The sequence below is a fragment of the Jaculus jaculus genome, chromosome 17, assembly GCF_020740685.1.
Source record: "Jaculus jaculus isolate mJacJac1 chromosome 17, mJacJac1.mat.Y.cur, whole genome shotgun sequence".
NCBI classification, from domain to species: Eukaryota; Metazoa; Chordata; class Mammalia; order Rodentia; family Dipodidae; genus Jaculus; species Jaculus jaculus.
The window spans coordinates 51,002,414-51,016,560 of record NC_059118.1 but is presented as its reverse complement, the minus strand read 5'-3'; the positions used below and the strand labels follow the sequence as shown (position 1 = coordinate 51,016,560).

Sequence of the window (14,147 nt, the reverse complement as noted above, 5' to 3'; positions counted from 1 at the left end):
CCCACTAAGTCTTCCCTTTCCTTCCTCCCTTATAGCCCCTTTCTAGCTTACTGGCCTCTGCTACTGAGTTTTATTTCAACTCACATACAAGTCTAAACATTTCTCGCTAGGATCCACATATGAAAGAAAACATGCAGTGCTTGGTTTTCTGGGCCTGGGTTATCTCACTAAATATATTTCTTTCCAGATACACCCATTTCCTGGCAAATTCCATAACTTCATTTTTCTTTACAACTGATCAGAACTCCATTGTATAAATGTACCACATCTTCATTACCCAGTCATCAGCTGAGGGACATCCATACCAGTTCCATTTCCTATCTATTGTGAATAGAGCAGCAATAAACATGGATGTGCAAGTATCTCTGAGGTAGTGTGATGAGTCCTTAGGATATATGCCTAGGAGTGCTATAGCTGGGTCATATGGTAGATCTAGTTTTAGCGGTCAGAGGAATCTCCACACTGATTTCTGCATGGCTATAACAGATTACATTCCCACCAACAGTGTAGAAGGGTTCATCTTTTTCTGCATCCTTGCCAGCATTTATTGTCATTTGTTTCTTGATAATAGCCATTCTGACAGGAGGGAGATAGAATATCAAAGTAGTTTCAGTTTACATTTCCCTGATGGCTAAGGATGTTTAACATTTTTTAGGTGTTTATATGCCATCTGTATTCATTCTTTTGAGAACTCTCTATTTAGTTCCATGCCCCATTTTTAATTGGGTTGTTTTGTTTTTTGTATATTCTGGTTGTTAGTCTTCTATCAGATGTATACTTGAAAAAGATTTTCTCCCATTCTGTAGGTTACCACTTTGCTCTATTCACAGTGTCCTTTGCAGTACAAAAGCTTTGTAATTTCATGAGGCCCCAGTGGTTGATTAGTGCTTTTACTTCCTGAGCAAGTGGGATTATATTCAGAAAGTCATTGCCTATGCCAAGATGTTGAAGGGATTCCCCTACTTTTTACTCTAGCAATTTCAGTTTCAGGTCTGATATTAATTTCTTTGATTAAGGACTTAATTCCTAGTACATGGTGAGAGAAGAATATATTTTCATCCTTCTACATGTAGATATCCAGTTTCCCCAGCACAACTTGTTAAAGAGGCTATCTTTTTTCCAATGAGTATTTTTGTCAAAGATCAGGTGGTTGTAGCTGCCTAGACTTACATCTGGGTCCTCTGTTCTGTTCCATTGATCTAAATGCCTGTTTTTGTGCCAGTACCAAGCTTTTTTTTTTTTTTCTTTACTATGGTTCTGTAATGTAGGTCAAAATCAGGTATGGTAATACCACCAGCCTTATTTTTGTTGCTCATAATTGTTTTGGATATTCAAGGTTTATTTACTTATTTATATATGTATATATGTTTTTTTTTGAGAGAGAGAAAAAGAGTAAGGGGGTGGGAGGAGAGAGAGAATGGGCATGCCAGGGCCTTTAGCCACTGTGAAGGCACTCCAGACACATGAGCCTCCTTGTGCACATGTACAACATTGTGTGCTTTTGTCACTGTGCATCTGGCTTATGTGGGACCTGGAGATGTGAACAGGCATCCTTAGGCTTTGCAGGCAGACACCTTAATTGCTAAGCCATCTCTGTAGCCCTCTATGAGTTTTTTGATATCCTTCTTTATTTTAAAATATTTTGTTATTTATTTAAGAGAAAGAGAAAGAGTGTGTGTGCGCCAGGTCCTCTAGCCATTGTAAACAAACTCCAGATGCATGCATCACCTTGTGCAGCTGGCATTATGTGGGCACTGGGAGACTGAACCCAGGTCCTTAGGGTTTGCAGGCAAGTGCCTTAACCATGGAACTATCTCTCCAGTCCTTGATTTCCTTCTTGATTTCATCATTGACCCATTTATTATTTAGTAGTGTATTGTTTAGTTTCCATGATTTTTTTTTGCTCTATAGTTTTTCTTGTTGTTGATTTGAAGTTTAATCTGACTGTGATCAGATACAGTGCAGGGAATATTTCAGTTTTCCTGTATTGGTTAAGCTTTGCTTTGTGTCCTAATATATGGTTTATTTTAGAGAATGTTCCATGTGCTGCTGAAAAAAAATGTGTATCCTGCAGCATTTGGATGAAATGTTCTGTAGATATCTGTTAGGTCCATTTGTTCTATGACCTCATTTAATCCAGGTGCTTTTCTGTTTATTTTTTACTGGGATGACCTGGTAACTGGTGACAATGGGCCATTGAGGTCACCCACTACAACTGTGTTTGGTGCTATCTGTGACCTTAATTCTAATAGTGTTTGTTTTATGAAGTTGGGTTGTTGTTTTATGATGTTAGGTGCATATATGGAGTGTTCCTTGAATCATTATAAAGTGATCTTCTTTATTTTTGCCAAGTAATGTTGGTTTGAAGTTTACCCTGACACATATATTAGGATAGCAACACCCGCTTGTTTTCTAGTCTCATTTGCTTGAAATTCCATTTTTCATCCTTTCACCCCAAGATAGTGTCTGTGTTTTATGGAAAAATGAGTTTCTTGGAGGCAACAAATATAAGGATCCTTCTTTTTAACCCAGTCTGCAAATCTGTGCCTTTTGGTTGGGGCATTAAGGCCATTTATATTCAGAGCTATTGAAAGGTATATATTCCTGCCATTCTTCTCATTTTGAAGTTCTTCCAGTTTTTCCTTTATTCTCTTATATTAATTATTATTTGAGTATGACTTATTTTTTTCCTGCTTCCTTATGTGTGTGCTTTTCTTTTTCCTTAGCATGGAGGATCCTTTCAGGTATTTTCTGTACAACTGGCTTAATGTTCATATATTTCTTTAGCCTGTTTTTGTTGTGGAATATCCTTATTTCTCCATCAGTTTGGATGGATAGATTTGCTGGATAAAGTAATCTTGGTTGACAATTGTTATCTTCCAGAACTTGGAATACATTATTCCAAGCCCTTTTGGCTTTTAAGGTTTGTGTTGAATAATCTGCTGTTATCCTGAAGGGCTTGCCTTTGTATGTGACTTGATTTTTCTCTCTCACTGCTTTCAGTATATTGTCTTTGGTTTGTGTGTTTAGTTTAATTATGATGGTGAGAGGTTCTTTACTGATTTTTGTCTATTTGGTGTGCTATAGGCTTCCTGTATCTGTATTGGCATCACTTTCCCTGTTTGGGGGAAGTTTTCTTCTATGATTTTGTTGAAAATGCCTGCTATGCCTTTGGAATGAAATTTGTCTCCTTCCCTGAATTCTTATATTTGATCTCTTCATACTGTCGTGAATGTCTTGAAATTCCCATTCATACTTCTCTATTAGTTTGGACTGTATTAGATCTGCCACCTGATCTTCTAGTTTAGATATTCTGTCCTCTCCTTCATCCATTCTACTGGTGAGGCTTTCTACAGAGTTTTCTATGTGACTAACTCTATTTTTCATGTCTAGTGTTTCTGATTGGTATTTTTTCATTATTTGTATTTCCTTACTTATGTCTTGTATTGACCTACTTATTTGATTAGGTTGATTTCCTGTGTTTTCTTGGGATTCCTTTAGGAATGTCTTTTCTTCTTTGATTCCCTTGATTTCATCTTTGATTTCTTTAAGCATAGATATAATGTTTTTTTTTTTTTGAAATTTTTGTTAGTCATTTCATCTAAAACAGTCTCAGTGGAGGTCATTGCTGTATGTATAATTTTTGATGGGATTATATTGTCTTTATTTTTTTAAATGTTTCTTGTAGTATAATGTAGAGATTTTTGTATCTTGAGTTAATTTGATGCTTGGGTCTTCTAAATATCTGCAGTGTTCTTAGCCATGTAAATCGGCTTTATATATCTTCAGCGTGGGAGTTTAAAGGGCCAGGTGTAGCTCTTATACTACAAGAGAAACACAGAAGTGACCTTAGGTGTGTTGAGTTTGCCTGCTCTTCAGATATTCTAGTATACTGGATAGAGAAATTTACTGGAAAATCCTAAAATTCAACTGAACAATACACACATTCAATTAAAATGAGCACAGAGTATTTATGCAAGAGAGGTGATTAAAACAGATAATTTAATAAAGCCAAAGTCCTTAAAGGTGTGTGTTGCCCCACAGCCTTAATCCTGTCAACTGGGAGGTTGAGATTTCTTGTCTGAAATTTGTTCTAGGTCAGTCTGGGGTCAAATCAGACCCTGTCCCCACTAATGACAAGAGAAAAAGATAAATACCCTTTAAATCAGGAAGCATATAATGCAGCAATAGTCAACACCAAAATACAGCTTATTTGAGAATGGTAAGGCCAAGCAAAAATATGTAACACATCACCTGTCCTGACATGGGAATAGATATTAGCACTTCTGGTGCAAGCCTATGTACCTGGCTTTGTGTAAGTAGGCCCTGTTACCTTTTGGGATGACTTCCAATCTCACCAATGCTGAGTGCCCACCTCAATCCCTGTCTGTTGCACTATAGATCTGGTGTTCTGATCATTGCTCTGCAGGAAGGGGCTGAATGGTGGTTCACCATGGCACACTGGCAGTTGGGGAATGGGAGGCTGTGCAGGATGCCTGGAGTTGTACTGGGGCTTCTCAGCTGGTCCCTGCTCTCTTCCCCTTCAGTTTTATTGACTTTGAGAGGAGGCTGATGTGCATGGAAAATCCTTCCACCTGGTTTCTGCTCCTGAAGCTCTGTGCCAGCCAAGTGGGTGCACAGACTGGGGCTGCCAGCACTTTGGCAAGATTCTAACTGTTTTCCTACTTTCTAGGAGGTATGAGTCTCTCCTGCTTCTCTGTTGTGGTTGATAATAACTTATGCACCTTCACTTTGCTGTAGAAGAGTGTATTTTGCTGTTTTTCTGCTTTTTTCCCTCCCTGGGCTATTTTTGTGTGGCTACTATGCTACCATCTTACCCAGACTTCTTTGGAGGTAATTAAAAAAAAATTTTATTTGCTATTTATTTATTTGAGAGTTACAGACAGACAGAGAAAGAAGCGGATAGAGAGAGAGAGAATGGGCACTCCAAGGCCTCCAGCACTGCAAGTGAACTCCAGATGCATGTACCATCTTGTGCACCTGGCTAACATGGGTCCCGGGGAATTTAGCCTTGAACCTTAGGGCAATCACCTAATTGCAAAGCCATCGCTCTAACCCCTGGAGGTACTTTTGATTTGGAGCCCAGATTTAATTTCCCATATTGAATGGTAGTTCTCAAATTTACGGTGAACCTTTGTATTTTTTTCCAGGAGAAGTAACAACACTATTTTAGGGTAAAATATTTAAAGACTCTCCTGAGTTTTAAATTTTACATATGCAAGTTATCTGTTAAGCTTCTTTTGCAAGTAGCTGAATGCATGTATTCTCTGTGGGAATATTAGTTAGAAAGGACTCCTTTCCTCTGGAATTCATGTCACCATTACTGAGTGACAGCTGATAGACATAAAAGTATTTTCCCTGGATAGAACTGGAAGAGGGGATGGTATGTAACAAACAGTTCTCAGACATGATTGCTGTGGTAGTTTGAATGTATGTTCCCCATAGCCTCAGGTATTTTTTTTGTTAAGGTTGAGCTTCCTACTCAAGTCTCCAGAAGCTTCAGCCCCCAGCAGGCAGACTCCTGCTATGAGGGGGTGAGGGTGTGTTACTGGGGAATCTGAATTCCAGCCCTTTAAAGGTATGCAGAGAAGTCTGACCTCTGGGAGTCCTGCTTGTTGCTGGTTCATGGTTGCTGCTTTTTGGTGTTAGGTTTACTGGTGTTGAGTGTTGTTTGCTGTAGTTGTTTCTCTATGCTTGGGTGTGTGGAAGGAAGCAGCTTCTTTCACCATTGAGCGAATTTCCCCTGGTCTGTAAGCTTGAAATGAATTTCTTCCTACTGTTGAAACAGAGGTGCTAGGGGGTCCAGGAAAGTCCTTGAACACCAAATCCTAGGTTTCTTTTTAATCTTAGTCAAAGAATTGAATAAGAATAAGACTGGAAAGGATAATTATTATCTTTGAGGAAAGTACAGAGCCAAGGAAAAATGCCCACATGGCTACAGATCCCATATGGTGAGCCTGCAAAAAAACAAAAAAAAAGAAAGAAAGAAAAAGAAAGGAAAAGAAAGTTCAAGGAGTTTCTGCCATGTGGGGAGCTGGAGGGGATAAAGAATGCATGTGGAGAGGAAGGGCTAGGGGCCCTCCTGGCTGGGTATGGGCCTGGGCCTGGGCTGAGCCATTCCAGGCACACCAGAGGGAAAATCTCATGCACAGCTGAAAGTTCCCAGGTGGTCAGGGAGTCTGCTCTCCTTTTCCAAAGTTAGTTATAACTTTAGAGTGGTGGGTTGTCTTCTGCCTCAGGTGAACCAGAGAGACAGCTCATTGGTTAGGGCTAGGGGCTGTCTCAGGAAGAGGCTGTCCTGACAACAAGTTCTGGGAGCTGAACTTGACCAACCACAATGTTTAAGTCCTATGAAAGTCCTCTCTCCCAGGAAGGGGTCCTGGTTGTTTGTGGAAAAACAGGCCTAGGGAACTAGGCAAGAGATAAGAAGTCAGATCAGATCATCTTTGATTTCTAGCAAGTGTAAACTTTTCTGCCTTTTTTACCTTCAGGGATCCTTAACTGAACCCCCACTCACTATAAACTATGTCTGGTTTAGATGTTCATCTCAGCAACATGGAATGGACTACAGCTATTGCTGCACATTGGAATCACTTAATATTTCAAAATACTAATGCCAGTCAATCAAAGTAGCAAAATGCGAGGTCAATGTACAAAGAATTATTTTAAAAATCCATTTATAATACCATTAAAATGAATAAAGGATTAGAAGTAGATTAGAAGTAGATTTGATAAAAAAAATTGGCCTAGGAAGATGGCTTTGCAGATAAGTGTGCTTTGTACACAAGCTTGATGACCTGAGTTTAGATCCAGAGAATCAAATGCAGTAGTGCATTCCATAATCCCAGCATTCCTGCAGTGAGATGGGATGTGAAGAAAGGATAGTACTACTACTGTGTGGAGTAGACTCCTGGAGAGGACGAGGAAGGTACTGTGTAGAGTAGACTCCTGGAGAGGGTGAGGAAGGCACTATGGATTACAAACCTGGGGAGGGTGAGGAAGGCACTGTGGTCACTGAAGAGTTAATGGACATTTGAGATGCCCTGGCATCTGGGGAGACTAGGTTTGGGACATACTTTTCTGTGGACTTTGAAGAAAATTGGAGTCAAGGTTTGTTTTCTTTTAACTCTAAACAACTAGAAAGAAACTTTTAAGGCAGGAAAGAAAATGAATTAATGCCAAGGTAAATTTTCTGATGGGCAGCATGGGAATTTAATTGGCTTCTGAAGATCAATAAGTTAGAGACGAGGATGCATGTTAGGATGGGTTTATGCATTTCAGTGGTCAGAGCTGGAGGAGATTTGCTACAAAGTTGCTAAGTGGTAAATTCAGCCTTCTAGCCTCAATAAACCTGAGTCAGATCCTATGGTAGGTGCTTCTTGGGGACATCAAAAGAAGTAGATGTGACCAGATCATTAGGAAGTTCTGTGCTATTGATGAACAACAAATGAATTCAGTCACTCACAAGGCAAGAGTGCTAAGGGCTCCTTTGTTCCTATGCAAGCACTCTTCAGTTGTTAATATAGACTGTTGCCTAAGGTAGCAATAGGAAGATTGAGGAAGACAAATGTGATGGAGAATTGGGAGAACAGGAGGAAGTTTCTTCTGGGGGGAGAAGGGAAGTACTGGCTTCAAACTTGTGATCTTCTAGCCTCAGACTCCCAAGTGCTAATATTACAGGCATGTACTGCCAAGCCTGGCTGGTGAATGTATAGCTCCCTGTGGATAATCTAATAATCCAAAATGTCCTTAAGGTAAATGGAAAATAACTAGGTTCCCTGCAGTGGAGAATCCCAGTGTTCTTCTTTTGATGAATTTGTTTACCTTCTATTTGAAGGATAAAGTAACTAGAACATCAGTACTGAGAAATCTTTAAATTAATTTTATGAAATAATTATTATACAGACACAATGTAACATATATGCACATTGAGTTGTGTATCTCCTAAAAAATGGGCAATCTGACTTGACTGAAATTATGGATCAGTGCAGTTTAAATGAACGTGGCTTGGGGGATGGCTCAGAGGGTTAAGAGTGCATGTGTGCAACATGAGGTCCTGAATTGGATTCCCACCACCTCCATAAGAAGCTGGGCATGGTCATGTATGCCTGTAACCAAAGCACTGAAGGGGACAGAGATAGGAGGATCTTGGTGATTGTTTTTTTTTTAAAATTTTTTATTTATTTGAGAGCGACAGACACAGAGAGAAAGACAGATAGAGGGAGAGAGAGAGAATGGGCACGCCAGGGCTTCCAGCCTCTGCAAACGAACTCCAGATGCGTGCACCCCCTTGTGCATCTGGCTAACGTGGGACCTGGGGAACCGAGCCTCGAACTGGGGTCCTTAGGCTTCATAGGCAAGCGCTTAACCACTAAGCCATTTCTCCAGCCCTATCTTGGTGATTATTAATCAGCCTGTCTTAATCAAAAACAGCAAGTCACAGCCGGGAGTGGTGGCATATACCTTTAATCCCAGCACTGGAGAGGCAGAGGTAGGAGGATCATTGATGAGTTTATGGCCACCCTGAGACTGCATAGTGAATTCCAGGTCAGCCTGGGCTAGAGTGAGACTCTACCTCAAAACAAAACAAAACAAAACAAAACAAAACAAAACAAAACAAAGCAACAAAACCAGTGAGTCCCAGGTTTAGGGAGAGACTCTGTCTCAGCGAAATGAGGTAGAAAAGCATTAAAAGAGGAAACCCAACATTCTCCTCTAGCTTTCACATGCAGGCACAAGGGGAACCTGCATCTGCATATACATATGCGTACACTGGGCACACGTGCTTGTGTGTGTGTGCACACATGCATGTACATGGCATGCACACATGCATACTCACACACCACAAATAAAACCACAAAGAAATCCTTTGTTCTAGAGAACAAAGAGAGAGTTTTAGCCTTAGCACTTGGGTGGTTGAGATAAGATCACTAGTTTGAGACCAGGCACAGTGAGACCTAAGACCCTGTCTTCAAAAGAAATAAATGAACATTAATGTGTTGGGATATATTTTGTTTCTACTCAATCACTATTTCCCATTACCTCTGAGTGTGCAGTGTTGCACTGAGGAAACGGTCTTACCATTTTTCTCTTTGTGAACCACAAACAACTTATAGCTTTACTGGTCTAGGACCTTCCTTTCTTTATCTGCTATGACATTGAAGACATTGCTTCCTTTCAAAGTAGAACTATAAAGTTCACTAACTTAGGCTGGGGAAATGGCTCAGCAGTTAAAGGCACTTGCTTATAAAGCCTGCTGGCCTTAGTTCAAGTCCCTAGTACCTACGAAAAGCCAGATGCACAAAGTGGCACATGTATCGAGATAATTTATAGCAGCATGAGGGCCTGGTGTGCCCATACTTTCTCTGTGTCTCTTTCTTTCTCTGCTTCCAAATAAATAAATAAATAAAAATAATCTTTAAATGTTCACTAACTCAGCCTGAAGTCCTGGAGGCTATCAATCCTTCTTTGACCCCCTCAGCATCTGTCTTGCAGCCAAGACAGTGGGGTGGAGTTCAGATTAAATTTCTAGCTGCCAGCACCTACAACTTCCATCTTCCCAGCAGGACCTCTTTTCTGCTCTTCTTCCCAGACCACCCTCATTAAGCATATCCAAGGATCCTATCTGTTTGAGGACTTGGGTTTCTGTCTCCCTGATTCTCCCTTGTTCATAGCATCAGTTCCATTCTTTACACTTTATATTGGCATGCTGCTTTCACTTTTCATAGTACTTTCATTTGCTCACTCTCATGGGAACTTTCCATTTCCTGAGGGCAGGAAGGCAGGTGGTTTTGTCCAATTTTGCAAATGAGTGTTGCAGCTAGAGAGGCTAATGACTGGTCAACATATAGAGGAAATCATTGGTGTCCAGTTCTCTTCACCATTCAATGTAATGCTTTGTTTTCCATAGGGAGTAAACCTGTTAAGAAAGGTATAATTTAATGATGGAGAGTGAGGAGCAGTGCAGTAAACAGTGAAAAAAAAAAAAAAGGAATACCTTATGGAGAGTCCTTTGACACACTGGAAACTAATACCCTTGTAAAAGGGTCTAAGATAAACTCCTTTCTTGCAAAATTCTACTGAAATAATTGATAACTTCACAGTTGGAAGGGACAGTACAAGTCATGTGGCTTGCCAGGTGTCCAGAGTGGTCAAATGCTTGAGGGGTCGAAAAGTGAGTTACATGAACAATCTTTGTGAACTCTATGGTTTTGAGATATGCTTCTCTGTTGTACCAAGCCAATAAAGTAAAATATTGACTACTCAAAAGAAAGTTTCTTTCTTTCTTAGGTCAGTGAAATATTCTTTTTGAGGCAGTTTTCATTAGTTTGTTAGCTGTTGAGAAACTCACAATATTTCTGTAATACTGTCATTTAATGAAATGTAATTTTCAAAATGTGACTAAAGAATGGTAGTTTTGTAGGTGTCTCTATCTGCATAAGGGAGACGCTAGATTTTTTTTTCTGTAAAATTGTTAGTCATGTTTTGCTTGTATAACATGCATGGGGTGGGGGGCATGTAAGCGTTTCCAGTTGTTTTGTGCTTTGTTAGGCATATTGATAAAGAGAGAAGTGGTTGGAAGTTGAGTTTTTTTAGTAAAAGCTAACAGAAGGTATATAATGAGCCTGAGGTACTTGAAAAATTCAGTAAGAAGCAGTAACAAGGCCTAATTGTTTCCCTTTGCTTTAGAGTGGAAATGCATGCCCATAGTGATGGTGAGATAAGTGCCTGTGCTCTGAAATTATTTCACAATGTGTACGTAAAATCCCTATCCTAAACAGGTGTTCTTAGAATCAAACCAGAATGCATGCATCCTTAAACTCTGTAACCAGTGTGTGTAGCTCCAACTCTCTCCACAAATCATACCACACTGCATTATTTGCAGACAAGCACTTGCTTGTGGAAAGCTTTAGAATTCATTTGGTTGAGGCACTGTGGTTTGCAGAACACCTAGCAAATGGAATATCCATAATAAATTGTTGGGGAGCTTGATATTTCAGCCTTACAAATTTGCATTTTAAGGTTAAATTTTTTTTTCCTGCAAAGACTCACATAATATCTCTACTTCCTTCCTATTCAATAGTAATTTTTTTAGCCCCAAATAGTCCTAAGGAGATGCTTGCCTGGAGGCTTATGCAATGTTGTGGTATACATACCTGTTCTGTCTACATAGCCTCCCCACCATAAGTGGTTTAACTGGATCCCTGCAGGCAATTGAGAAAGGATTTCTCAAAAGACCAAAGGATGAACAGTTTACAATGTTTTTGGTAGAAAATCTAAACCCAAGGGACAAGAGTAAAAGACTTAAGACTCAGCAGTTCATTAATTTACAAAGGGTTCTATAGATAAAATTTTAGGTATATGTGTATATGTACATGGATTTATACCTTGTGAGATAACCATAACATGTATTGTTGTTCCCATTTTGAAAATTAAGAACATAAAAGTTTGAGTTCTAGGAAGAGTCATTTTCCTGTTGTTACCTGGTCCCACCTGATATATCTTCCAGTTGTTATGCCACCATCCACTTGATTTTCCAGATATCCTCCCCTTGAGCCTGGAGATCGTATGTGTTTGCCTCAGTTTCTGTGAGCGACATGTTGGGGAGGTCTCCAGGAACAGAGCAGAAGAAAGGCCTCCACATCATTCATTCACTTGTCTCTTGCCATGTCACCCTTTGTATGAGCCATTGTATTCCTCTGGCATTTGGCTGCCTATGAAGTTCTTCCTTAATATTACCTCATATTTCCTCTGTAGACAACTATGCCTGGGACTGGAGACCAATTTTTCCTCAGTAAATCTGATTTAGAGAAAGTAATTGTTTACCCATTTCTTGAACAAGAAAGTGAAATGTGAGCTACAGTGACTATAGTGAAGTCAGTCGTAGGGAGGGGTAAGAGTGTCTTGAGTGGACATCAGCTCCTTCTATCCTTCAGTTCAGTGAGCATTCTCCTATGTCTTAAGTACCATTTGAAAATCGTTTTCATATCCTATATCATCCCATTTAGCAAAGTTTATTCTGAAATGGATTACTTTCTAGCTTTTGCTGGGACAGAAGAAGGGAACTGTTGACCACTTGGAGACATGCAAATCTGGCTTAATTTGTTGGCCTTACTTATTACATCATTACATCTGGCAACCATAAAGTCAGAAGAATGCATTTTTTTAAATGTTGTATAATGGGAAAAATGAGTGAAAACAAGGCATAGATTTCACAATTCTGCCAACAGCATTCTGTCTACTTAATGGTTAATGTAATGGTGCGTGGCAGGGCTTCTGATGTAACGTGCTGATACGCACACCTCTGAGAGATCTGAACTCAGCTCTGTACAATCATTGGTTTGCACACATCATCTAGAGTATGTGTTTCTGTTATGATATACTAGAACATTTGAGCTTGATTTTTTTTATCATGAATATAGAAAAGGGTTTACCATTTACAAGCCAGTAAGCAGAAATTGAAGAGCCCGTATGTTGGATTCCTGAGTTTTATTGGCTGGAACTGCAGTGGTCTGGTGGTAGGTATATGTAGGAAAGTGGTTGCAAGATTCCCCAAGGACATCAAAACCTGTAGATGCTCAAGTTGCTTATATAAAATGTATCAGGGGGTTTAGCCTTTGCTTTAGAATTTTTTATTGACAACTTCTGTAAGTGTGGATAGTAAACCATAATTCCCTCCCACCATGCCCATTTCCCCCTTCCAAAGCCACCCTCTACTGAACCCATTCTTCTTGCCTTTCTTTCTTTCTTTCTTTCTTTCTTTCTTTCTTTCTTTCTTTCTTTCTTTCTTCTTTCTTTCTTTCTTTCTTTCTTTCTTTTTCTTGGTTTTTCAAGGTAGGGTTTCACTCCAGCCCAGGCTGGCCTGGAATTAACTATATAGTCTCAGTGTGGCCTTGAATTCACAAGAATTCTCCTACTTCTGTCTCCCAAGTGCTGGGATTAAAGGCTTGCACCACCACACCCAGCCATTCTTCTTTCTAACTAGTCTCTCTTCTATTTTTATGTCATCATTTTATTCCTGCCTGCTATGAAGGTTTGTTTAGGGTAGCATCAGCCACTGTGAGGTCATGAATATCCAGGCCATTTTGTGTGTGGAAGATTGCATTGTAAGCATCCCTTACCTTCCTTTGGCTCTTACATTCTTTCTGCTACCTCTTCTGCAATAGTCTCTGGGCCTTGGAGGGTGGAGTTGTGTGCTGAACACTGTCACTTCTTCTCAACATTATGATGACTTTTTTTTTTTTTTTGAGGCAAACCCAACAGACTGCCTATTTTTATGTGACAGTGAGAGAGTGTGAGAAAGTGAGAGAGAAAATCAGTACATCAGAGCCTCCAGCCACTGCAGTTGAACTCCAAATGCATGCACCCCTTGTGCACATGTGTGACCTTGCACATTGCATCACTCTGTATCTGGCTTACATGAAACCTGGAGAGTAGAACATGAGTCCTTAGGCTTTGCAGATGAGTGCCTTAACTGCCGAGCCATTTCTCCAGCCCCATTATGGTGACTTTTGAGTCACCCTAGTGGTCACCACCATCTGAAAAGAGAAGCTTCTCTAACCAAAAGTGAGAATAGCATTAATATATGGGTATAAACATTAAAAAAATGCTTATAGGGCAGTTTGGTGGGCATAATATATCTATTTAGCCAGACAATAGTAGTCACTACTTCCCTGGGGCTTATGACCTCCTTTGCTGTAGGGTTTTGACTAGGTTTTCAGTACCAGGCATGTATTTTTCTCATTTGTAGTAGGCCTCCAGTTCAAACAGAGAGCATTGGGTTTACATACATACATACATGAACACATATGGCAAAACAAAATAAAACTCTTTTCAATGTGGTAGTCATTAAAGCCTGTGTCTTTAGGCTAGTCATGTTTTTCCAAATTGTCTTTGCTATCCACAGTCATCAGGAAGTCACCTGGCTTCCCCAAACTGGATATTATCTTCTGCCTTTCAGCGTGTTCCTAGAAAAGTCACTCCTTGATGGTAGTTTCCATCTGTTTGCGTAGCTTAGTGTCAGGGTAACAGAGTTCCAGTCTACTTTTAGGCAAACCTAGAGGGAGAGATCCATCAGATAGAAAAATGGAACTGGGGGCTGGAAAGATGGCTTAGAAGTTAAGCAC

At 39.9% G+C, this 14,147-nt stretch overlaps 1 protein-coding gene across 5 annotated transcripts in view; it reads left to right on the top strand.

The window, feature by feature from the left end:
* The window catches only part of Rnf144b (ring finger protein 144B), a 236,769-nt gene that overhangs the window by 179,467 nt on the left and 43,155 nt on the right, over positions 1 to 14,147 (top strand). The gene's annotated exons all lie outside the window — the stretch shown is intronic.